At 38.5% G+C, this 25,263-nt stretch overlaps 1 long non-coding RNA gene across 6 annotated transcripts; it reads left to right on the top strand.

The window, feature by feature from the left end:
- The first annotated feature begins 14,226 nt into the window (after positions 1-14,226).
- Positions 14,227-18,144, top strand: LOC145798876 (uncharacterized). 6 transcript variants are annotated; one of them, XR_014340695.1, is made up of 5 exons: positions 14,227-14,257; positions 15,430-15,588; positions 16,011-16,152; positions 16,420-16,603; positions 17,856-18,144. It is a non-coding gene; the product is annotated as an uncharacterized LOC145798876 (long non-coding RNA). The 6 variants fall into 6 exon arrangements; XR_014340694.1 differs by lacking the exon at positions 14,227-14,257 and adding an exon at positions 14,582-15,155; XR_014340697.1 differs by lacking the exon at positions 14,227-14,257 and adding an exon at positions 15,641-15,688 and having other exon boundaries at positions 14,584-15,509.
- The last annotated feature ends 7,119 nt before the right edge of the window (positions 18,145-25,263 follow it).

The following is a 25,263-nucleotide window of genomic DNA, read 5'->3' as shown; positions in this document are numbered from 1 at the left end:
TGTTCGAGTGTTCGAACCGTAATGCACGAGAAATGGTAAGTAAACGTCGTATTTACATATCTGCCACTGTGCAGGAGAATCCGTGTAGGTGTTGGATTGTTCGAACCATAATCCATGAGAAATTGTAATTAACGCCGTATTTACATATCTTCAGCTGTGCAGGAGAATCCGAATAGGTGTTCGAGTGTTCGAACCGTAATACATGAGAAATGGTAAGTAAACGTCGTATTTACATATCTGCCGCTGTGCGGGAGAATTCGTATAGGTGTTCGAGTGTTCGAACCGTAATGCATGAGAAATGGTAAGTAAACGTCGTATTTACATATCTACCACTGTGCCGGAGAATCCGTATAGGTGTTCGAGTGTTCGACCCGTAATGCACGAGAAATGGTAAGTAAACATCATATTTACATATCTGCCACTGTGCAGGAGAATCCGTATAGGTGTTCGAGTGTTCGAACCGTAATGCATGAGAAATGGTAAGTAAACGTCGTATTTTCATATCTGCCAATGTGCAGGAGAATCCGTAGAGGTATTCGAGTGTTCGAACCGTTATGCGTGAGACATTGTAAGTGAACGCCGTATTTACATATCTGCCACTGTGCAGGGGAATCCAAATAGGTGTACGAGTGTTCGAACCGTAATGCATGAGAAATGGTAAGTAAATGTCGTATTTACATATCTGCCACTGTGCAAGAGAATCCGTGTAGGTGTTCGATTGTTCGAACCCTAATGCATGAGAAATTGTAAGTAAACGCCGTATTTACATATCTGCCGCTGTGCAAGAGAATCCGTATAGGTGTTGGAGTGTTCGAACCGTAATGCATGAGAAATGGTAAGTAAACGTCGTATTTACATATCTGCCGCTGTGCAGGAGAATCCGTATAGGTGTTCGAATGTTCGAACCGTAATGCACGAGAAATGGTCAGTAAACGTCGTATTTACATATCTGCCACTGTGCAGGAGAATCCGTATAGGTGTTCGAGTGTTCGAACCATAATGCATGAGAAATGGTAAGTAAACGTCGTATTTACATATCTGCCACTGTGCAGGGAAATCCGTATAGGTGTTCGAGTGTTCGAACCGTAATGCGTAAGAAATGGTAAGTAAACATCATATTTACATATCTGCCACATTGCAGGAGAATCCGTATAGGTGTTCGAGTGTTCAAACCGTAATACGTCAGAAATGGTAAGTAAACGCCGTATTTACATATCTGCCACTTTGCAGGAGAATCGGTATAGGTGTTCGAGTGTTCGAACCGTAATTCTTGAGAAATGCTAAGTAAACGTCGTATTTACATATCTGCCACTGTGCAGGAGAATCCGTATAGGTGTCCGAGTGTTCGAACTGTAATGCTTCTGAAATGGTAAGTAAACGATGTATTTACATATCTGCCACTGTGCAGGAGAATCCGTGTTGGTGTTGGATTGTTCGAACCATAATGCATGAGAAATTGTAATTAACGCCGTATTTACATATCCGCCGCTGTGCAGGAGAATCCGAATAGGTGTTCGAGTGTTCGAACCGTAATACATGAGAAATGGTAAGTAAACGTCGTATTTACATATCTGCCGCTGTGCAGGAGAATCCGTATAGGTGTTCGAGTGTTCGAACCGTAATGCATGAGAAATGGTAAGTAAACGTCGTATTTACATATCTACCAATGTGCAGGAGAATCCGTATAGGTGTTCGAGTGTTCGAACCGTAATGCACGAGAAATGGTAAGTAAACATCGTATTTACATATCTGCCACTGTGCAGGAGAATCCGTATAGGTGTTCGAGTGTTCGAACCGTAATGCATGAGAAATGGTAAGTAAACGTCGTATTTACATATCTGCCAATGTGCAGGAGAATCCGTAGAGGTGTTCGAATGTTCGAACCGTTATGCGTGAGACATTGTAAGTGAACGCCGTATTTACATATCTGCCACTGTGCAGGGGAATCCGAATAGGTGTACTAGTGTTCGAACCGTAATGCATGAGAAATGGTAAGTAAACGTCGTATTTACGTATCTGCCACTGTGTAGGAGAATCCGTGTAGGTGTTCGATTGTTCGAACCCTAATGCATGAGAAATTGTAAGTAAACGCCGTATTTACATATCTGCCGCTGTGCAAGAGAATCCGTATAGGTGTTCAAGTGTTCGAACCGTAATGCATGAGAAATGGTAAGTAAACGTCGTATTTACATATCTGCCGCTGTGTAGGAGAATCCGTATAGGTGTTCGAATGTTCGAACCGTAATGCACGAGAAATGGTCAGTAAACGTCGTATTTACATATCTGCCACTGTGTAGGAGAATCCGTATAGGTGTTCGAGTGTTCGAACCATAATGCATGAGAAATGGTAAGTAAACGTCGTATTTACATATCTGCCACTGTGCAGGGGAATCCGTATAGGTGTTCGAGTGTTCGAACCGTAATGCGTGAGAAACGGTAAGTAAACGTCATATTTACATATCTGCCACATTGCAGGAGAATCCGTATAGGTGTTCGAGTGTTCGAACCGTAATACGTCAGAAATGGTAAGTAAACGCCGTATTTACATATCTGCCACTTTGCAGGAGAATCGGTATAGGTGTTCGAGTGTTCGAACCGTAATGCATGAGAAATGGTAAGTAAACGTCGTATTTACATATCTGCCACTGTGCAGGAGAATCCGTATAGGTGTCCGAGTGTTCGAACCGTAATGCTTCAGAAATGGTAAGTAAACGACGATTTTACATATCTGCCACTGTGCAGGAGAATCCGTATAGGTGTTCGAGTGTTCGAACTGTAATGCATGAGAAATGGTAAGTAAACGCCGTATTTACATATCTGCCACTGTGCAGGAGAATCCATATGGGTGTTCGAGCGTTCGAACCGTAATGCATGAGAAATGGTGACTAAACGCCGTACTTACATATCTGCCACTGTGCAGGAGAATCCGTATAGGTGTTCGAGTGTCCGAACCCTAATGCGTCAGAAATGGTATGTAAATGATGTATTTACATATCTGCCACTGTGCAGGAGAATCCGTGTAGGTGTTCGAGTGTTCGAACCGTAATGCATGCGAAATGCTAAGGAAACGCCGTATTCACATATCTGCCACTGTGCAGGAGAATCCGTATAGGTGTTCTAGTGTTCGAACCGTAATGCGTCAGAAATGGTAAGGAAACGATGTATTTACATATCTGCCACTGTGCAGGAGAATCCGTGTAGGTGTTTGAGTGTTCGAACCGTAATGCATGCGAAATGGTAAGTAAATGCCGTATTTACATATCTGCCGCTGTGCAGGAGAATCCGTATAGGTGTTCGAGTGTTCGAACCGTAATGCATGAGAAATGGTAAGTAAACGTCGTATTTACATATCTGCCACTTTGCAGGAGAATCCGTATAGTTGTCCGAGTGTTCGAATTGTAATGCATCAGAAATGGTAAGTAAATGACGTATTTACATATCTGCCACTGTGCAGGAGAATCCATATAGGTGTTCGAGTGTTCGAACTGTAATGCATGAGAAATGGTAAGTAAACGCCGTATTTACATATCTGCCACTGTGCAGGATAATCCGAATAGGTGTTCGAGTGTTCGAACCGTAATGCCGGAGAAATGGTAAGTAAACGTCGTATTTACATATCTACCACTGCGCAGGAGAATCCGTATAGGTGTTCGAGTGTTCGAACCGTAATGCACGAGAAATGGTAAGTAAACGTCGTATTTACATATCTGCCACAGTGCAGGAGAATCCGTATAGGTGTTCGAGTGTTCGAACCATAATGCATGAGAAATGGTAAGTAAACGTCCTATTTACATATCTGCCAACGTGCAGGAGAATCCGTAGAGGTGTTCGAGTGTTCGAACCGTTATGCGTGAGAAATTTTAAGTGAATGCCGTATTTACATATCTGCCACTGTGCAGGGGAATCCGTATAGGTGTACGATTGTTCGAACCGTAATGCATGAGAAATGGTAAGTAAACGTCGTATTTACATATCTGCCACTGTGCAGGAGAATCCGTGTTGGTGTTCGATTGTTCGAACCATAATGCATGAGAAATTGTAAGTAAAGGCGTATTTACATATCTGCCGCTGTGGAGGAGAATCCGTATAGGTTTTTGAGTGTTAGAACCGTAATGCATGAGAAATGGTAAGTAAACGTCGTATTTACATATCAGCCGCTGTGCAGCAGAATCCGTATAGGTGTTCGAGTGTTCGAACCGTAATGCACGAGAAATGGTAAGTAAACGTCGTATTCACATATCTGCCACTGTGCAGGATAATCCGTATAGGTGTTCGAGTGTTCGAACCATAATGCATGAGAAATGGTAAGTGAACGTCGTATTTACATATCTGCCACTGTGCAGGGGAATCTGTATAGGTATTCGAGTGTTCGAACCGTAATGCTTCAGAAATGGTAAGTAAACGTCGTATTTACATATCTGCCACTATGCAGGAGAATCCGTATAGGTGTTCGAGTATTCGAACTGTAATACGTCAGAAATGGTAAGTAAACGCCATATTTATATATCTGCCACTTTGCAGGAGAATCGGTATAGGTTTCGAGTGTTCGAACCGTAATGCATGAGAAATGGAAAGTAAACGTCGTATTTACATATCTGCCACTGTGCAGGAGAATCCGTATAGGTGTCCGAGTGTTCGAACCGTAATGCTTCAGAAATGGTAAGTAAACGACGTATTTACATATCTGCCACTGTGCAGGAGAATTCGTATAGGTGTTCGAGTGTTCGAACTATAATGCATGAGAAATGGTAAGTAAACGCCGTATTTGCATATCTGCCACTGTGCAGGAGAATCCGTATGGGTGTTCGAGTGTTCGAACCGTAATGCATGAGAAATGGTGAGTAAACGCCGTATTTACGTATCTGCCACTGTGCAGGAGAATCCGTATAGGTGTTCGAGTGTTCGAACCGTATTGCGTGAGAAATTGTAAGTGAACGCCGTATTTACATATCTGCCACTGTGCAGGAGAATCCGTACAGGTGTACGAGTGTTCGAACCGTAATGCATGAGAAATGGTAAATAAACGCCGTCTTTACATATCTGCCACTATGCCGGAGAATCCGTATAGGTGTTCGAGTGTTCGAACCGTAATACGTGAGAAATGGTTAGTAAACGGCGTATTTCCATATCTGCCTCTGTGCAGGAGAATCCGTAGAGGTGTTCGAGTGTTCGAACCGTTATGCGTGAGAAATTGTAAGTGAACGCCGTATTTACATATCTGCCACTGTGCAGGAGAATCCGTATAGGTGTTCCAGTGCTCGAACCGTAATGCATGAGAAATGGTAAGTAAACATCGTATTTACATATCTGCCACTGCGCAGGAGAATCCGTGTTGGTGTTCGATTGTTCGAACCATAATGCATGAGAAATTGTAAGTAAACGCCTTATTTACATATCTGCCGCTGTGCAGGAGAATCCGTATAGGTGTTCGAGTGTTCAAACCGTAATGCATGAGAAATGGTAAGTAAACGTCGTATTGACATATCTGTCGCTGTGCAGGAGAATCCGTATAGGTGTTCGAGTGTTCGAACCGTAATGCACGAGAAATGGTAAGTAAACGTCATATTCACATATCTGCCACTGTGCAGGATAATCCGTATAGGTGTTCGAGTGTTCGAACCATAATGCATGAGAAATGGTAAGTAAACGTCGTATTTACATATCTGCCGCTGTGCAGGAGAATTCGTATAGGTGTTCGAGTGTTCGAACCGTAATGCATGAGAAATGGTAAGTAAACGTCGTATTTACATATCTACCATTGTGCAGGAGAATCCGTATAGGTGTTCGAGTGTTCGAACCGTAATGCACGAGAAATGGTAAGTAAACCTCGTATTTACATATCTGCCACTGTGCAGGAGAATCCGTATAGGTGTTCGAGTGTTCGAACCGTAATGCATGAGAAATGGTAAGTAAACGTCGTATTTACATATCTGCCAATGTGCAGGAGAATCCGTAGAGGTGTTCGAGTGTTCGAACCGTTATGCGTGAGACATTGTAAGTGAACGCCGTATTTACATATCTGCCACTGTGCAGGGGAATCCGAATAGGTGTACTAGTGTTCGAACCGTAATGCATGAGAAATGGTAAGTAAACGTCGTATTTACATATCTGCCACTGTGTAGGAGAATCCGTGTAGGTGTTCGATTGTTCGAACCCTAATGCATGAGAAATTGTAAGTAAACGCCGTATTTACATATCTGCCGCTGTGCAAGAGAATCCGTATAGGTGTTCAAGTGTTCGAACCGTAATGCATGAGAAATGGTAAGTAAACGTCGTATTTACATATCTGCCGCTGTGTAGGAGAATCCGTATAGGTGTTCGAATGTTCGAACCGTAATGAACGAGAAATGGTAAGTAAACGTCGTATTTACATATCTGCCACTGTGTAGGAGAATCCGTATAGGTGTTCGAGTGTTCGAACCGTAATACGTCAGAAATGGTAAGTAAACGCCGTATTTACATATCTGCCACTTTGCAGGAGAATCGGTATAGGTTTCGAGTGTTCGAACCGTAATGCATGAGAAATGGTATGTAAACGTCGTATTTACATATATGCCACTGTGCAGGAGAATCCGTATTGGTGTTCGGGTGTTCGAACCGTAATGCTTCAGAAATGGTAAGTAAACGACGTATTTACATATCTGCCACTGTGCAGGAGAATTCGTATGGGTGTTCGAGTGTTCGAACTGTAATGCATGAGAAATGGTAAGTAAACGCCGTATTTGCATATCTGCCACTGTGCAGGAGAATCCGTATGGGTGTTCGAGCGTTCGAACCGTAATGCATGAGAAATGGTGAGTAAACGCCGTATATACATATCTGCCACTGTGCAGGAGAATCCGTATAGGTGTTCGAGTGTTCGAACCGTATTGCGTGAGAAATTGTAAGTGAACGCCGTATTTACATATCTGCCACTGTGCAGGAGAATCCGTACAGGTGTACGAGTGTTCGAACCGTAATGCATGAGAAATGGTAAATAAACGCCGTCTTTACATATCTGCCACTATGCAGGAGAATCCGTATAGGTGTTCTAGTGTTCGAACCGTAATACGTGAGAAATGGTTAGTAAACGGCGTATTTCCATATCTGCCTCTGTGCAGGAGAATCCGTATAGGTGTTCGAGTGTTCGAACCGTAATGTATGAGAAATGGTAAGTAAACGCCGTATTTACATATCTGCCACTGTGCAGGAGAATCCGTATTGGTGTTCGAGTGTTCGAACCGTAATGCATGAGAAATGATAAGTAAACGTCGTATTTACATCTCTGCCACTGTGCTGAAGAATCTAGGGCTGATCGCGGGTCGGTTTTGGCCGGGTGCGGGTCAAAATCGACCCGACCCGAACACATGCGGGTTGGAGAAAACAGGCCCGCAACCGCCCGCGGTGCGGTTCGTGGGTTGTGCGGGCGGGTCAGTTGGTTGTGCGGGCGGGTGCGGTTCGGTTTGCGGTTTGGGCTTTTTTTAAATTGGGCTTAGTTATGATATTAATTTGAACAAATTTGACATGTTGGGCTACTTTTTAAGCATTTTTTTATTATTTATGGAAAAGTTATAAATTAAATTTCATGATAACATAAATGCCCATATAATGATATAATAAATTTTACATTCTTCCAAAATACAAAAATAATTGATAAAACTAATTACAAACTAAAACATTAAAATTCACACTAAAATCAATCTCCATCCATCCATAATCCAAAGCTTACCTAAATTTTACATTCATCCAAAATACAAAAATAATAATAATAACTAGTCATCTCCATCCATTCATAATCTAAAGTTTACCTAAATTTTACATTCATCCAAAATGTAAAAATAATAATAATAACTAGTTATCTCCATCCATCCATAATCCAAAGCTTACCTATTAATCCAAAATCCAAAAATAATAATAATAACTAGTTAGAAACTAAAATAAATTAGTTTTCATCCATCCATCCATCCAAAATCTAAAGCAAGCTTACCTAAAATTTAGTGCTCCAATTAATTTTACATTCATCCAAAATAAAAAAAAATAATAATAAACATTAGTTACAAACTAAAATAACATTGTCTACAAACTTCATCCAAAATAATTTGAAAAGGTATCCATCCAAGGCTTCACTAAACTCTTTAGGTCCATCTTCCAATGTCCAATCTCATCCAACAATCTGCCAAAAAAAATTCCAATGAGCCAAATTAATAAATATAAATAAATAGATATGAATAAAAAAACATTAAGCTGATCTCAACTAATTAGAAAAATCTCACACATGAGCCAAATGAACATTAAAGTTCAATGATAGCATCTACATTAGACTTTGGGGTTGAAGAGGGACATGACTCCAAAGTACCTAAAAGCATGAGTCAACAAGAGAAGATAAATAAACTTGCATAGTAAAAATAATAATAGAATTAAAAATGAAGAGATATTCACATATTACCCGAGTCGTATTGCTCAAATTCCTCAACATCATCTATTGCTTGTCGAAGAGAAATTGGAAGGTTACTTTTAAGCCAATTTTGTGTGCATACAAGAGCTTCAACCATGGAAGGGGCAAGTGAACTACGGAATGGATCAAGGATACGTCCCCCGGTACTGAAAGCCGACTCCGAAGCAATGGTAGAAATGGGCATGGCCAACATATCCTTTGCTATTTGAGATAACACTCTATACTTTGTTGCATTATTCTTCCAATATTCCAATATCTCAAATGTCTGATTTTTTGCAAAATGTTCAACCTCGCCCAAGTACTTGTCTAATTCCGACTTGCTTCCACTAGTGAAGCGCCCTTCCAAATATGAATTAAATTGGGACTCCATTTGAGAATCCAAATCATCCTCATCAATCACCATTGTCTCCACTTCAGTCACCCTCGAGACACTCTCATTTGATGAATAAATTGTGGCATAATGGTTGTACAAACGAGTCAAACAAGAAACAATTTTGTTCACCATCTCATCCACCTTCCTCTTTTCTCCATGAAATATATTTGTAAAACAAAACTCCAAGTATGCTATCTTTTTTGTAGGATCAAGAGCAACAGCAACATACAACAACAAATTAATCTTATTTCCATCCCCCCAATATTTGTTGAACTTTTGCTTCATACTCATAGCCATTGTGCACAAAACATCATCATTGTCCAAAATTAATTGATTAATTGTGCTTTCAATTTTAAACATCTCTTTATAAAATGCATTGGAAGTAACAAAAAGGGACCCGGAAAATTTCTTTGTTGCAAGGTAGAATAGTTTCAAAAATCTCACAAACAACCTACATTTTTTCCAATCCTCCTTATTTGGAATCCTCCTAATCCCACCATCAACATCCTTGAAGTAAGTTTCAAAATTGGAGTCTTCATACTTCAAACGGTTAAAAGCCTTCTCAAACTTTTCAGCAGCCTCCAACATTAAATATGTGGAATTCCACCTTGTTGGTACATCTAGGCATACAAGAGCAGTAGTCACAAGTTTTAGATAGGCCGCACACTTCTTAAAAGCATCTTGCCAATTAGGAGAAGACCTCACATACCTAACCGCAAGTCTAATATTTGCAATAGAATCATCCATTTCTTTCAATCCATCACTCACAACAAGGTTTAGAATATGTGCACAACACCGCATATGCAAAAACTCATGCTCCAAAATGGTCCCCTTCCAATCTTTGGTATTCCTTCTCAAGTATTGAATGGTAAGATTGTTGGAACTAGCATTATCAATAGTTACAGTGAAGATACTATCGATGTTCCACTCAAGCAAGCACAACTCAATTTTTCTACCCAAAGTTTCCCCCTTGTGATCTTCAACTTGTTGGAAGTTTATGATTCTTTTTTGTAGTTTCCAATTATCATCAATGAAATGAGCCGTTAGACACATGTAACACAAATTTTGAATAGAAGTCCAAGTGTCCGTAGTGAAGCAAATTCTACGACCCTTCATCAACCTCCTCAATTTATCCCTCTCGTTGTTTAATATGTTTGTTACCTCTCTTGCTATGGTATGACGAGATGGGATTGGTGTGAATTTAGGAACGGCAACATTACAAAACCTTTTAAACCCAACTCCCTCCACAAATCGAAAAGGTAACTCATCAATAATCACCATCTCGGCAAGAGCCCTTTTACAAGCCTCAAAACTAAAACTTGTTGCCACAACCTCAACGCCCTCTTCGACATTTTGTTTTGATTTAAAACTCAATGTTTGTTGCCCATCTTTATCATTGTTTGGAAATTGTTTTAAATTAGGGGTATGACTTCTCAAATTACTAGTCCCATGAGTCCTAGAATCGGCCATATACTCTTTAAAACAATACTTACACACTGCTCTACGTTTCCCATCTTCTCCTATAACCTTATCAAAATGGTCCCAAACCGAGGATGGTGCTCTCCCACCACTACTCTCACTCTTTCTTTTGTTCGGGGGTTTAGGAGGCTTAGATTCAGATGGGAAAACATTAGTTTGAGAATTAGATGATTCTGGTGGAACAATAGGGCTTCCGGTAGATTCAAAACTAGCATTGTTATCTTTATCCATTCAAACTGGTAATAAAAAATTTAAAAAGTATGAGATAACAATTAAGTCATGGATGGTATTAATAATTGAATCTAAACCATAACAATTCTAGCAAAAGCATCAGCTATTTTCAACATGAAAATAAAATAAATACAATCTTATAAACTTGAGTCTTATAAAATAAACCATCCACATCTCATTTTTGGCTACACTGATTAATCATTATGGTTCTTTCTCCTATTTATAAAAATGATTTAGAATAATTCCAATGGTAAATGTAAAAATAATTTTGCTAAAGTGTAAAGAAAATATAACCAATTCTCATTTTTGGCTACACTGATTTTGCTAAAGTGTAAAGAAAAAAGTTAAGTTGGAAGCATTTTTTTTGAAGAAATTAAAAATCAAGTGTATTTTTGAAAAATAATTATATATGCATGAAAAAATTTATGAGGACAGTTCAAATGTCAAATGGTCTATTTTCAATCAGGCCTTTTACTTTTAGACCTTATTGAAATGGAAGAATTACTGTTGAATAGGCCAAAAGAAAAAAAAAATTATAAAAAAATAGAGGGGCACAACTTGCAATCTATCATAGAATCACTTGCATCTTGTGTATTTATAATTTTTTTTTCACTCTCCACTGGACAGTAATTTCTCCTATTAAAATTCACTTTGTGCCTAATAATTATAATTATAATGCAAATAAAATAAAACTCTTCTTCTAGAAGAATAGTGGTAGTTGTGTCTAGTTCCTTTGGTCCACCATATTAGAAAACTGTTAGCTAATCACATTAACGTACAGTTTAAGCATTTCCAAAGGTAAGGTAGTGTTTTATTTTATTTTTTATTGTTATTATTTATTTATTTATTTATTTTTTATTTTCATAAAAATAATCATGGGGTACTGCAATGTAGGTTTCCGAAATCACAGGATTAAGTTTTTTTTAACCCTAAAGCAAACTTTTAAAAGGGTACTCTCCATACGCATTCATACCCACACAAAAAATATAAATGACCCTAAAAGAGTTCTGAACCCTAAAGCATACTTTGAAAATGGTGCTCTCCATAGGTATTCATACATAAACACACAAAATATGAATGACCCTAAGATTTTTAAACCCTTAAGCAAACTTTTAAATTGGTGCTCTTCATACATATTCACAGTTCTGAGAATTAGTAGATGTAGATGATTGGGAACCAAGCATTTGAATCCAAAAAAAAAAAATTTAATTAAAAAGTCATAATAAATTATTAAATTATTTTTTTTACTTTTATATAATTTTTTCTTAAAATATTAAAAAGTGACTGAAAAATCAAACTTCCAAACCAAACCAGATCCACATCTAAGTTTCAAAAATCTAATCAAACTTCCAAACCAAACCAGATCCACAATAAATTATTAAAAAATCAAACTTCCAAACCAAATCAGATCCACATCTAACTTCTAAGTTTCAAAAATGTAATCAAACTTCCAAACCAAACCAGATCTACACCCAAGTTTCTGCAGATCCACATCTAATTTCAAAAATCGAATGAAAAAGAGACAGAGAGAGAGAGAGAGAGAGCGAACCGGGCTGTCTTGCTGCCGATCGCCGGTTGCGGTGCTGCTGCCGATCGCCGCTGCTGCTGTTGTGCTGCAGTGCTGCCGATCGCCTGCTGCTGCTAAGAAGGGAAGGGAAGGGAAGGGAAAATACAAAAAAGGGGGAGAGATGAGAGAAATAGATTAGAGGGACGGGCTGCTCTGCTGCTGGGTGGGTTTTTCAACCTAATGGTTTATTTTCTAATATATTATATATATATATATATATAATATTATTATATTAATATATAAATATAAAAAAAAAATTATAATAATATGCGGGTCGCGGTTTGCGGTTCGGGTAGGGTCAGAACCGCAACCCGACCCGAACCCGATTTTTGGCATATTTCTTGACCCGCACCCGCCCACCTACCTATATCGAAACCGCCCAAAAGGCTGCGGGTAGGGTAGGGTCGGGCGGTTTGTGCGGGTGGGTGGGTTCTGTGCCCAGCCCTAGAAGAATCCGTATAGGTATCCGAGTGTTCGAACTGTAATGCATGAGAAATGGAAAGTAAACATCGTATTTACATATCTGCCACTGTGCAGGAGAATCCGTATAGGTGTTCGGGTGTTCGAACCGTGATACGTCAGAAATGGTAAGTAAACGGCGTATTTACATATCTTTCACTTTGCAAGAGAATACGTATAGGTGTTAGAGTGCTCGAACCGTAATGCGTCAAAAATTGTAAGTAAACGATGTATTTACATATCTGCCACTATGCAGGAGAATCCGTATAGGCACTACAACAAAAAGAGTCTTTAGAGACGAAAACTAATGGCGAAAATCAATTTTGTCACGAAAGACGTACCTTTTAATGAAGAAAACAATTTTTCGTCTCCAAATGTATCATATTTAGAGAGAAAAATAAAATTTCGTCGCCAATCTTGATACATAATAAAAAAATTAGGTGACAAAATTATTTTTCGTCATTATTTTTATTTTTTTGTCACCAAAGATTTTCCTACATTTTTTTTTGGATTTTGAGACTTTTGGTGAGGAAAAAATTGGTCACCAATTATAAAATTATTAGTGACGAATATATTTTCATCACTAATAATTTTTAATATTTTGATATCATTTAGTGAGAAAATTATTTTCATCGTTAATAATTTTGTTTTTGGTGAGAAAATAATTTTGTCACCAATTTCGGAGGAAAAATTAAGTGGTAATGAAAAATAAAATAGATTACTAATTTTTCCCCACCTTTTATCTAATTGTTTTCCTCCCCCCTCTCTCTCTCTCTCTCAAAACACACACACACACACACACACACAATAACTTCTTCCTTCTCTCTGCCCTTGCTACTTCCCGTTGTCATTGTCCCTTCTCATTGTTCAGTATTGCTTCCGACATCACCTCTCTAAGCAAGCACATTGTTCTTTCTCTACTCTTGTAAAGACCGAAAAAATAAAATTCAAAATTTAAATGATGGGTATTTATTTTTCAAAAATGACGGATGGAACAGCGTTCATTTTTATAGTAGGATTTTGGTATTGAAGCTTTGGGTTTTAAGACCCATGACATTATAATTTGGATTTATGTATGTAAATCTTACTCAACTGTTTGGTCCTTTTTAATTATATAATCCTTTTTAATTATATAAATGATGGAGATCATCTTGAGCTTATCTAAAATATTGTGTAATCTAGTCTCAATCGAAAATTTATTTTAGATTATTAAACTTCATTTATTTTGGATCCAATTAATTAAACTATGTTTCATTTGAATTACTTGTTATTGCTATTATGAGAGGGTTGCGAATATTTATAGTGTTTCCCAATCAAACGAAATGTATATTTGTGATAAGAAAAATTATATCATTTTATATTATAAAATATTAAGATGATGTTAAAATAAAATTTTAATTAATATATATATATATATATATAAAATAATTATTTTCAGTGATGGTTGTTTCTAGACCCTTCTGGGTGGAACTCTTTTTATCTACGCACCAGTAATTTCTAGGGTTAGGGTTTTTCACGATCCAACTAAGGTTTCAATTCAGAGAGAGAGAGACGAAGAAGCAGAAGAAGAAGACAATAGAAGATTAGCACAGCAATGGGGAGGTACAGAAGCCGAAGCCAAAGCTACGGCCCAAGGCGTAGCAAGCGATACCAGGTCTCGCAAAGACCGACGCTCCCCTGGTGTCCTCGTTCGCAACATCTCCCTCAACGCCAGGTCTCTAATCTCTCTCTCTATTTTTTTTTTTATCATCCTTCAATCCCTTGATCTATATATATATATACATATTGATATAATTACTACTTTAGTGTGTTGATTTGTGGTTTACGAGTTTGCATTTAAATTTTGGGATGGTTTGATGAGTAAAATCGTTTAGCAATATTGGGCATTTTGATGAATGAGATGAAATGTTGGCTGGATGTGAACAACCAAATAGGAATTGAATAGATTCACCAACAGTTACAGGGGCTACCTCAAGTATTTGATTCTTTGTTGCTTAGCATTTCATTGTTACGGTTTCTCATGAATTCTAGTGGGTTTAGCAAAAACTTTTTTGTCCCAATTTATATGAGTTCAATCTAATGTCAATATGATCCATGGCACTGGAGTTCATTTTTTCAATGTTCACAATCGTTATGAACTTAACGGGATTTGCGGTTGTGGGTGTAGGGAATTGGTAGGTTGACATAGGAACCTTATGTAGGAATTGGCAATGGGGCAGGGTCAAAAAGCCTTATGCCTATTGATCCATGTGTCACCTCTTGAGGCTCACACATGGTTAGAGAACTTGGAGAAGGTGATGTAGTGGTGACATGGTCGAGCCACATGGCAAGTGGAGCCATAGACCCATATGCCCAAATTGTTATTTACTTTTTTTTTGGGTAGGTGAGTTTTTCTTCTAAATATGTAACAAGTATCATTTTAAACCTCGATCTTGTCATTATATGATTGTTTTAAATGTTATTATTCTCTTACACCCTCTTAAAAAAAAAAAGAAGAAAAAGGAAATCTAATGATTCTACTTGATTCTTTACTGGCCAGAAGATCTTAGAATCTCATTTGAACAATTTGGTTTGATAGAGGATGTTTATCTACCTAAGGATTACTACACTGGGTATGATTATTTTAGCTTTTATATTTCCGTGTGTGTTTTTGTTATGTTGTTTGTTATCAAATATCTAGAAAGTTCTACTTATTCCAAAATATATATATATATATATAATAATTGAAACAAGAGACAAGAGAAAAGAGTGAGACCCCTACTGCCAATTCCATTACATGCTTATGATATATTTTGTTGTCTCTTCAAGAAAATATTTTGCTTTACACATATGGATCCTGACACATGTTTTGTTTTTGTTTTTGTTTTGTCTCTTGAAATCTGACAGTAGGTAATTGGTGTGGATGATGTGGTCTTAAGAGTGGCTTGTATTTGCTGTAACTGGGATGCATTATCTCTAATGTTCTGGTGAGTGTGCAGGGCCTTGGAGGTGTATGCTGGTCTCCTTTTTAGGGAAGTGGGTTAAGTGAAGTGACTACATCAATAGGTGCTAGTCTCCTTTTTATTATTTATTTTTTTGCTAACTTTTGTTAATGTAGGTTTTTCAAAGCTGGTACACAGTGTAGAGATGTGTGGGTTGAGGGATGGTGAGCTCTTATATTAGGGCTGTGAATTGTGTTTGATACAAACTTTTGAGGGTTGAGTGGTTGTGAGATCTCTATATTTCCAGTTGTGTTTTTGTGCAGGTACTAGCTGGTCCTCAATTAAGGGATGTTATTGTTGAGAGTTGAGAGTTGAGTGGTGTGAGCATATATTTTTGTTAGGTTTTTTGTGGTGATAACTGCTCTCTTTCTGTGTTGGAGTGTTCATATGTGGGTTGAGTGATGGTAGTAATAAATCAGTGAGATTTTGATGCAGTTACTGTTGATGTTTGTTTCTATTGAGTGTATTGATTGCTTGTCTTTCCAGGATCAATTAAGTGAGGCTTTGGAGCAAGCTGTCCATCTGTTATAGAACAATTTTGAGTAGTTATGCTGCTCAGTTATACATTGGTTGAGCTACCTACTGCTACAACCTGTGTATATGCTGCTGCTGTGTTTAGGCTGGGCAGGTCTGGTTTGCTGCTCTGTTAAGTGAAGTGGGTACATGTTGTAGTTGTGTATATGCTGTGTAATCTGTGTATATGTTGTTCTGATGCCTCTGCTGTGTTAGTGTCCTGGGCTAGAGGTCACTGTGGTCTCTGCTTGGAGTTTTTTTTTTTTATTTAGAGGTGTTTAGTTGATGTTGTTATTTTGGTTTAGATCTTGTAGTCTTGAGTTTATTGGTAGTTTATGTCTGTTGTTCAGCCTCATCATTTCGTTATGTGGTGCTTGACCAGGTTGGGCTTTCATAGGGCTTACCAATGCCACCAAAACGATTGGCGCAGTCATCTCTTCAACCTTCGCATGAGGCAATTTTTGTTTGGAATGAGGATTTACATGACAATGTGGAGACCCAACACTCACAGCCACTTGATGTCGATATAGAGGCACAGAGGGAGGCAGCCCCCCAATCTAGTGTCGGTAAGATGCTGAATTTTACTATTAAAATGAAATTCTCTATATTAATATAATGTGTACTTGTCACATTTACATATAGTGAGATTTGTTATTATACTTATATAATAATTACTGAGTAATATATCATGTATCCATAATCATGTCATATCATCATTCTAATTTTTTTTCCCTACTCAGCACAGCGAGTTAATATATATATATATATATATATATATATATATATGTAATTTAGGTAAAAATAAAGTGGGTGGTGGATTCTCAACATTCATTGTGTTCATGCCAACAGTTACAAAATTATAATGAATGATTTATGTTTTTCTACTTCAAAATCTTCATTGACAGTAGGTGGTGGATTCTCATCATTCGTTGTCTGCTTTTTCTTCTTTATTTTTTTTCATTTTTTGTTTTCATGTAGTGCTGAAAGCTTTTTCATCTCAGTAGATTTTACTAAGATATTAAAGTTACTTATATTAGGGAGCTTTTTGGTTGAGGGTTGAGTGAACGTACCTCTAAATTCTCTAGCGTGTTTTCCTTTTATCTTGTTGTGGGTTGATGAGTTTTACCTTATGTATTGCTTTGATTTTTGTTGAGGGTTGAGTGACAATATACGTGGCTCCCCATTGAAACAAGCACATGACTCCTAGTTTGAAAATTACTTTCAATTATGTATTTTTCCAACACTTAAGTTTGAAAATAGGTCCTTGAGGGACAAAATAATGAAATATGAATAAGGGTTGGGAAACATCATGAACACCTCGAGAGTAACCAATGTAAATTATGAAAATTTATAGAATAAGCATGAGACTCCCAATTTAAAAACTACTTTCAAATTTGTAAATTTCCAACACTTAGGCATGAAAATAAGTCATCGGGGGGCAAAATTGTTAAATAAGCACAAAAAGGTCTAGAAATTATCATGAACGCGTTGGGAGGGATCAACATAAGTTGTGAAAACTTACAGAACAATCATAGGACTCTCGGTTAGAAAACATTTAGGCTTGAAAACAGGCCATTAGGGAGTAAAAGCTTGAAATAGTCGTTAAAAGGCCCGGGAAACATCATGAACACCTTGGGAGGACCTAATGTAAGTTGTAAAAATTTACGGAACAAACACAATAAATTTTGGTTTGAAATTTACTTCGAAGTTTTCATATTTTCTCTTTTAGGTTGCATATTCACATATTTAGTGAATGGTTTCTTTAACCTTTTGTTGTTGTTGTTGTTGTTTTTTTTTTTTTTTTTTTTTAAATGGCAGATTGGAGATGAACGAATTTGGTAACCTGCATAGCAAGAACTTTTTGTTGAAATTACTAGACACGTATCCATCATAGTGCCATTGTACTTTTTGTTGATATTACCAAACATGTATTTTGACTATGTTGTCACGGGTTGTGATTATATTGTGATGGATCTTATCTTTTTGTTGATACTGTCAAACATATATTTTGACTATGTTGTCGCTTTATGCAAATGAACAGGTTTTTGTAATGATCTGTAATGGATATTATATTGAACAGAATATTAAAATGCATAAGTTATTTTGATTGTGTTGTCGCAGTTTTGATTTTACTATAATTGATGTTATATATTAATTTCTTGATACTATGAGACATGTATTTTTCTTGTGTTATTTAATGAAAATGAACAGTTTAATTTTATATTGATTAATATTAGATATTTTATTGAATAAATAATTAAAATGCACAGGATTGCTTATTGAAAAAAATATATATAAATTGCAAATATATATGCCACAATTTTTAAAATTTATTTATTATTGGCGACAAAAAAAAATTGTCGCTAAAATTTTCTAATCTCAACAAATAATTTCGTCACACATGTTCAGTATTTCGTCACTAAATTAAAATATTTATTGACAAAAATTTTGTCACTAAAGGGTCTTTTTTTACATCTTTTGGTGACAAATATTTTTGTCACTAAAAATTTTATCACTATCTTTAATGACGAAATATTTCGTCACCCAAAACAAATAGAATAAAATTTTATTTAATTTTAGTGACGAAATAGACATCATAGGTGACAAAATATTTAACATTTAGTGACGAAATGTTTCGTCACCAAGTACCAATAATTGGTGACAAAATAAAATTTCGTCACCAGGTACTTTTTGTGACGACCAATAGGTGACGAACGTGGTGATGAAATAATTTCGTCACAGATCAGTTTGGTGACGAAAATTGTACTATTGGAGACGAAGTAATTTTGTCATTAAAGAACCATTTTGTTGTAGTGAGGTGTTCGAGTGTTCGAACCGTAATGTATGAGAAATGGTAAGTAAACGTCGTATTTACATATCTGCCACTGTGCAGGAGAATCCGTATAGGTGTCCGAGTGTTCGAACCGTAATGCTTCAGAAATGGTAAGTAAACGACGTATTTACATATCTGCCACTGTGCAGGAGAATCCGTATAGGTGTTCGAGTGTTCGAACTGTAATGCATGAGAAATGGTAAGTAAATGCCGTATTTACATATCTGCCACTGTGCAGGAGAATCCGTATAGGTGTTCGAGTGTTCGAACTGTAATGCATGAGAAATGGTAAGTAAATGCCGTATTTACATATCTGCCACTGTGCAGGAGAATCCGTATAGGTGTTCGAGCGTTTGAATCGTAATGCATGAGAAATGGTGAGTAAACGCCGTATTTACATATCTGTCACTGTACAGGAGAATCCGTATAGTTGTTCGAGTGTTTGAACCGTAATGCGTGAGAAATTGTAAGTGAACGCCGTACTTACATATCTGCCACTGTGCAGGGGAATCCGTATAGGTGTTCGAGTATTCGAACCGTAATGCATGAGAAATGGTAGATAAACGCCGTATTTACATATCTGCCACTGTGTAGGAGAATCCGTATAGGTGTTCGAGTGTTCGAACCGTAATATGTCAGAAATGGTTAGTAAACGGCGTATTTACATATCTGCCACTTTGAAGGAGAATCCGTATATGTATTCGAGTGCTCGAACCGTAATGCGTCAGAAACGGTAAGTAAAAGACGTATTTACATATCTGCCACTATGCAGGAGAATCCGTATATGCGTTCGAGTGTTCGAACCGTAATGCGTGAGAAATGGTAAGTAAACGTCGTATTTACATATCTGCCACTGTGCAGGAGAATCTGTATAGGTGTCCGAGTGTTCGAACCGTAATGCATGAGAAATGGTAAGTAAACATCGTATTTACATATCTGCCACTGTGCAGGAGAATCCGTATAGGTGTTCGGGTGTTCGAACCGTGATACGTCAGAAATGGTAACTAAACGGCGTATTTACATATCTGTCACTTTGCAAGAGAATACGTATAGGTGTTAGAGTGCTCGAACCGTAATGCGTCAAAAATTGTAAGTAAACGACGTATTTACAAATCTACCACTATGCAGGAGAATCCGTATAGATGTTCGAGTGTTCGAACCGTAATGCATGAGAAATGGTAAGTAAACGTCGTATTTACATATCTGCCACTCTGCAGGAGAATCCGTATAGGTGTCCGAGTGTTTGAACCGTAATGCTTCAGAAATGGTAAGTAAACGACGTATTTACATATCTGCCACTGTGCAGGAGAATCCGTATAGGTGTTCGAGCGTTTGAACCGTAATGCATGAGAAATGGTGAGTAAACGGCGTATTTACATATCTGCCACTGTGCAGGAGAATCCGTATAGGTGCTCGGGTGTTCGAACCGTAATGCGTGAGAAATTGTAAGTGAACGCCGTACTTACATATCTGCCACTGTGCAGGGGAATCCGTATAGGTGTTCGAGTATTCAAACCGTAATGCATGAAAAATGGTAAATAAACGCCGTATTTACATGTCTGCCACTGTGCAGGAGAATCCGTATAGGTGTTCGAGTGTTCGAACCGTAATACGTCAGAAATGGTTAGTAAACGGCGTATTTACATATCTGCCACTTTGCAGGAGAATCCGTATAGGTGTTCGAGTGCTCGAACCGTAATGCGTCAGAAACGGTAAGTAAAAGACGTATTTACATATCTGCCACTATGCAGGAGAATCCGTATATGTGTTCGAGTGTTCGAACCGTAATGCGTGAGAAATGGTAAGTAAACGCCGTATTTACATATCTGCCACTGTGCAGGAGAATCCGTATAGGTGTCCGAGTGTTCGAACCGTAATGCATGAGAAATGGTAAGTAAAGATCGTATTTACATATCTGCCACTGTGCAGGAGAATCCGTATAGGTCTTCGAGTGTTCGAACCGTGATACGTCAGAAATGGTAAGAAAACGACGTATTTACATATCTGTCACTTTGCAAGAGAATACGTATAGGTGTTCGAGTGCTCGAACCGTAATGCGTCAAAAATTGTAAGTAAACGACGTATTTAAATATCTGCCACTACGTAGGAGAATCCGTATGGGTGTTCGAGTGTTCGAACCGTAATGCATGAGAAATGGTATGTAAACGTCGTATTTACATATCTGCCACTGTGCAGGAGAATCCGTATAGGTGTTCGAGTGTTCGAACCGTAATGCCTGAGAAATGGCAAGTAAATGTCGTATTTACATATCTGCCACGGTGCAGGAGAATCCGTAGAGGTGTTCGAGTGTTCGAATCGTAATGCGTGAGAAATTGTAAGTGAATGCCGTATTTACAAATCTGCCACTGTGCAGGGTAATCCGTATAGGTGTCCGAGTGTTCGAACCGTAATGCATGTGAAATGGTAAGTAAACGTCGTATTTACATATCTGCCACTGTGCAGGAGAATCTGTCCAAGTGTTCGAGTATTCGAACCGTAATGCATGAGAAATGGTAAATAAACGCCGTATTTACATATCTGCCACTGTGCAGGAGAATCCGTATAGGTGTTCGAGTGTTCGAACCGTAATACGTCAGAAATGGTTTGTAATCGGCGTATTTATATATCTGCCACTTTGCAGGAGAATCCGTATAGGTGTTCGAGAGCTCGAACCGTAATGCGTGAGAAATTGTAAGTGAACGTCGTATTTACATATCTGCCACTGTGCAGTGGAATCCGTACAGGTGTTCGAGTATTCGAACCGTAATGCATGAGAAATGGTAAATAAACGTCGTATTTACATATCTGCCACTGTGCAGGAGAATCCGTATAGGTGTCCTAGTGTTCGAACCGTAATGCATGAGAAATGGTAAGTAAACATCGTATTTACATATCTGCCACTGTGCAGGAGAATCCGTATAGGTGTTCGAGTGTTCGAACCGTGATAGGTCAGAAATGGTAAGTAAACGGTGTATTTACATATCTGTCACTTTGCAAGAGAATACGTATAGGTGTTCGAGTGCTCGAACCGTAATGCGCCAAAAATTGTAAGTGAACGATGCATTTACATATCTGCCACTATGCAGGAGAATCCGTATAAGTGTTCGAGTGTTCGAACCGTAATGCACGAGAAATGGTAAGTAAACGTCGTATTCACATATCTGCCACTGTGCAGGATAATCCGTATAGGTGTTCGAGTGTTCGAAACATAATGCATGAGAAATGGTAAGTAAACGTCGTATTTACATATCTGCCACTGGGCAGGGGAATCCGTATAGGTGTTCGAGTGTTCGAACCGTAATGCTTGAGAAATGGTAAGTAAACGTCGTATTTACATATATGCAACTGTGCAGGAGAATCCGTATAGGTGTTCGAGTGTTCGAACCGTAATACGTCAGAAATGGTAAGTAAACACCGTCTTAACATATCTGCCACTTTGCAGGAGAATCGGTATAGGTGTTCGAGTGTTCGAACCGTAATGCATGAGAAATGGTAAGTAAACATCGTATTTACATATCTGCCATTGTGCAGGAGAATCCGTATAGGTGTTCGTGTGTTCGAACCGTAATGCGTGAGAAATTGTAAGTGAACGCCGTACTTACATATCTGCCACTGTGTAGGGGAATCCGTATAGGTGTTCGAGTATTCGAACCGTAATGCATGAGAAATGGTAAATAAACGCCATATTTACATGTCTGCCACTGTGCAGGAGAATCCGTATAGGTGTTCGAGTGTTCGAACCGTAATACGTCAGAAATGGTTTGTAAACGGCTTATTTAGATATCTGCCACTTTGCAGGAGAATCTGTATAGGTGTTCGAGTGCTCGAACCGTAATGCGTCAGAAACGGTAAGTAAAAGACGTATTTACATATCTGCCACTATGTAGGAGAATCCGTATATGTGTTCGAGTGTTCGAACCGTAATGCGGGAGAAATGGTAAGTAAACGCCGTATTTACATATCTGCCACTGTGCAGGAGAATCCGTATAGGTGTCCGAGTGTTCGAACCGTAATGCATGAGAAATGGTAAGTAAACATCGTATTTACATATCTGCCGCTGTGCAGGAGAATCCGTATAGGTCTTCGAGTGTTCGAACCGTGATACGTCAGAAATGGTAAGTAAACGGCGTATTTACATATCTGTCACTTTGCAAGAGAATACGTATAGGTGTTCGTGTGCTCGAACCGTAATGCGTCAAAAATTGTAAGTAAACGACGTATTTAAATATCTGCCACTATGTAGGCGAATCCGTATTGGTGTTCGAGTGTTCGAACCGTAATGCATGAGAAATGGTATGTAAACGTCGTATTTACATTTCTGCCACTATGCAGGAGAATCCGTATAGGTGTTCGAGTGTTCGAACCGTAATGCCTGAGAAATGGCAAGTAAATGTCGTATTTACATATCTGCCACTGTGCAGGAGAATCCGTAGAGGTGTTCGAGTGTTCGAATCGTAATGCGTGAGAAATTGTAAGTGAATGCCGTATTTACATATCTGCCGCTGTGTAGGGTAATCCGTATAGGTGTACGAGTGTTCGAACCGTAATGCATGAGAAATGGTAAGTAAACGTCGTATTTACATATCTGCCACTGTGCAGGAGAATCCGTGTAGGTGTTCGATTGTTCGAACCCTAATGCATGAGAAATGGTAAGTAAACGCCGTATTTACATATCTGCCGCTGTGCAGGAGAATCCGTATAGGTGTTCGAGTGTTCGAACCGTAATGCGTGAGAAATTGTAAGTGAGCGCCGTATTTACATATCTGCCACTGTGCAGGGGAATCCGTCCAGGTGTTCGAGTATTCGAACCGTAATGCATGAGAAATGGAAAATAAACGTCGTATTTACATATCTGCCACTGTGCAGGAGAATCCGTATAGGTGTTCGAGTGTTCGAACCGTAATACGTCAGAAATGGTTAGTGATCGGCGTATTTATATATCTGCCACTTTGCAGGAAAATCCGTTTAGGTGTTCGAGTGCTCGAACCGTAATGCGTGAGAAATTGTAAGTGAACGCCGTATTTACATATCTGCCACTGTGCAGTGGAATCCGTACAGGTGTTCGAGTATTCGAACCGTAATGCATGAGAAATGGTAAATAAACGTCGTATTTACATATGTGCCACTGTGCAGGAGAATCCGTATAGGTGTCCTAGTGTTCAAACCGTAATGCATGAGAAATGGTAAGTAAACATCGTATTTACATATCTGCCACTGTGCAGGAGAATCCGAATAGGTGTTCGAGTGTTCAAACCGTGATAGGTCAGAAATGGTAAGTAAACGTCGTATTTACATATCTTTCACTTTGCAAGAGAATACGTATAGGTGTTCGAGTGCTCGAACCGTAATGCGGCAAAAATTGTAAGTGAACGATGTATTTACATATCTGCCACTATGCAGGAGAATCCGTATAGGTGTTCGAGTGTTCGAACCGTAATGCATGAGAAATGGTATGTAAATGTCGTATTTACATATCTGCCACTGTGCAGGAGAATCCGTATAGGTGTTCGAGTGTTCGAACCGTAATGCATGAGAAACGGTAAGTAAACGTTGTATTTACATTTCTGCCGCTGTGCAGGAGAATCTGTATAGGTGTTCGAGTGTTCGAACCATAATGCGTGAGAAATTGTAAGTGACCGCCGTTTTTACATATCTGCCACTGTGCAGGGGAATCCGTACAGGTGTTTGAGTATTTGAACCGTAATGCATGAGAAATGGTAAATAAACGTCGTATTTACATATCTGCCACTGTGCAGGAGAATCCGTATAGGTGTTCGAATGTTTGAACCGTAATGCATGAGAAATGGAAAGTAAACATCGTATTTACATATCTGCCACTGTGCAGGAGAATCCGTATAGGTGTTCGGGTGTTCGAACCGTGATACGTCAGAAATGGTAAGTAAACGGCGTATTTACATATCTGTCACTTTGCAAGAGAATACGTATAGGTGTTCGAGTGCTCGAACCGTAATGCGTCAAAAATTGTAAGTAAACGACGTATTTACATATCTGCCACTATGCAGGAGAATCCGTATAGGTGTTCGTGTGTTCGAACCGTAATGCATGAGAAATGGTAAGTAAATGTCATATTTACATATCTGCTACTGTGCAGGAGAATCCGTATTGGTGTTCGAGTGTTCGAACCGTAATGCATGAGAAATGGTAAGTAAACATCGTATTTACATATCTGCCACTGTGCAGGAGAATCCGTAGAGGTGTTCGAGTGTTCGAACCGTTATGCGTGAGAAATTGTAAGTGCACGCCGTATTTGCATATCTGCCACTGTGCAGGGGAATCCGTATAGGTGTACGAGTGTTCGAACCGTAATGCATGAGAAATGGTAAGTAAACGTCGTATTTACATATCGGCCACTGTGCAGGAGAATCCGTAGAG

Source organism: Camellia sinensis, chromosome 9 (genome assembly GCF_055761805.1).
Source record: "Camellia sinensis isolate YWXY chromosome 9, ASM5576180v1, whole genome shotgun sequence".
Classification (NCBI taxonomy): domain Eukaryota; kingdom Viridiplantae; phylum Streptophyta; class Magnoliopsida; order Ericales; family Theaceae; genus Camellia; species Camellia sinensis.
Note: the sequence above shows the minus strand (reverse complement) of the source record. Positions and strands in the feature narration are given on the sequence as shown.